The following is a 2,500-nucleotide window of genomic DNA, read 5'->3' as shown; positions in this document are numbered from 1 at the left end:
ACTCTAGGTCGACTAGCGCGGATGTCGTGCCTTCTTGACGTTTTGACGCTTAAAAATTCGTAATTAACGAATCCCGCGTGCAAATTCGCCAAAATTTCTTGGGGGAGGCCCTTATGATGTACTAAACATGGCCGAATATTTGGGGGACAAAATTTGACCCGTCGGTGGACGCGCACTTGGGGGAAAATTGAGGTTTTGAGCGTGTCGGTCGAAAAATCAAAATAAATCGAGGCGTTGTCGGTTTTCCACGAAACTTGGCAGATCCTCTACATGTATTTTTATAGAGATGCCTGCAAAAAACCAGCTCAAAATTCGAACTCTAGGTCGACTAGCGCGGATGTCGTGCCTTCTTGACGTTTTGACGCTTAAAAATTCGTAATTAACGAATCCCGCGTGCAAATTCGCCAAAATTTCTTGGGGGAGGGCCTCATGATGTCCCAAACACGCCTGAATTTTTTGGGAGCAAGATTTGTCCCGTTGATGGGTGCTCCTTTGAAAAAAAATTGCGATTTTTGCGCGTTTCGGTCGAAAAATCAAAATAAATCGGAACGTTGTCGGTTTGCCACGAAACTTTCCAGACCCTCTAGATGTATTTTTAGTGAGGTGTCTGCAAAAAACCAGCTCAAAATTCGATCTCTAGGTCGATGTTTTGATTTTTCGTTTTCTTGAGTTTTTGGCGCGTAAAAAATTCATATTTAATCCGTCCCTCGTCGGAAAATTCTAATTTTTTGTGGGAGATGTTGTTTTTATGTCCCTAACATGCCTGCAAAAAATCGCGGAAAAACTCAACCTCTAGGTCACATTTTCGGGACTTTATGCCTGCAGGGAAAATTAACCCCTTTTTCTACAAAACTGGAAATGGCACATCAGACATATATAGGGGGAGCTGCTTGTTGGGGCATGGCTGGGCATGGCTGGGGGCTGTCTGGGGGGCGCCCAGGCACCCCCAGCCACTGCCCAACAAGCAAATATGCCCCATTTTCATCAATTTGAGCCGTTTTCATCAAATCTTTTTGATAAATTCGGATCTTTTGATGAATTTGGGGGGGATTTGGTGGGAAAGAGGTGCTGTTCTTGAGCTGGGCAGCCACAGGCCAAGTCACGTCGGGAGGGAATTCGTAGGCAAAAATCTCTAGCGCGCTGCCGATTGAAATTTTTGCCCATGCCTGGGACTCGGCAGGCCAAATCACGTCGGGAGCCCCGTGCTCAGGCCAAACCACGTCGGGAGGGGTCCCGTAGGCCAAAATTCCTCGCGCGTGCGCGCGCGCGCCTGCGCACCCGTATTATTAAGGTCATACCGATTGAAATTTTTGTTCACGGCTGGGACTCGACCTTCCCGTGCCCATGCCAAGCCAGGGCAAGGCGGCATTTTGCAATTCGGGAGGCAAAACGGGGTTGTTTTTTTCGTTTCTTCGGCTATCGACGCTCAAAACATTCGTAGTTAACGAATCCCGCGTGCAAAATCGCCAAAATTTCTTGAGGGAGGCTCTAATGATGTCCCAAACATGCCTGAATTTTTTGGGAACAAGATTTGTCCCGTTGATGGGTGCTCGTTTGAAAAAAAATTGCGATTTTTGCGCGTTTCGGTCGAAAAATCAAAATAAATCGAAACGTTGTCGGTTTGCCACGAAACTTTCCAGACCCTCTAGATGTATTTTTATTGAGGTGTCTGCAAAAAACTAGCTCAAAATTCGATCTCTAGGTCGATGTTTTGATTTTTTGGTTTCTTGAGTTTTTGACGCGTCAAAAATTCATATTTAATCCGTCCCTCGTCGGAAAATTCTAATTTTTTGTGTGAGATGTTGTTTTTATGTCCCTAACATGCCTGCAAAAAATCGCGGAAAAATTCAACTTCTAGGTCACATTTTCGGGACTTTATGCCTGCAAGGAAAATTCACCCCTTTTTCTACAAAACTGGAAATGGCACATCAGACATATATAGGGGGAGCACCTTGACTGGGTATGGCTGGGCATGGCTGGGGGACTGTCTGGGGCGCGCCCAGGCACCCCCAGGCCCCTGGTAACAAGCTGCTCCCCCCAAATCTGCCCCATTTTCATCAATTTGAGCTGTTTTCATCAAATTTTTTTGATAAATTCAGATCTTTTTGATGAATTTGGGGCAGATTTGGTGGGAAATAGGGGGAAATCTTGCTGTTCTTGACTTGGGCAGGCACAGGCCAAACATGCAGTTCAACATTTGTTCATGCCTCGTCTTGGCCAAACTTTGTCCTCGTCATGCAAGAGTAGGATTGATTCATATTTTCCACGTCCCGTCGAAAGCCCAGCCAATCCCCCAGCGTGGGAAAGAGGGGGTCGTCTTGCCGTTCGTGACTTGGGCAGGCACAGGCCAAGCATGCAGTTTAACGTTTGTTCATGCCTCGTCTTGGCCAAACACTGTCTTGGTCATGGTAAGGCAAAATTTCTCCCTCTTTCTCACGCCCAGGCATGGTGGGGTGGCTAGCGTAGCTAGTCAAAAACCCATGCCCGTCCCTCCTCGGAA

Source organism: Medicago sativa, chromosome 6 (assembly GCF_051527215.1).
Source record: "Medicago sativa cultivar Bolivia chromosome 6, Bolivia_mono, whole genome shotgun sequence".
Classification (NCBI taxonomy): Eukaryota; Viridiplantae; Streptophyta; class Magnoliopsida; order Fabales; family Fabaceae; genus Medicago; species Medicago sativa.
The sequence above is the reverse complement of the archived record's forward strand: the minus strand, read 5'-3'. Positions refer to the sequence as shown.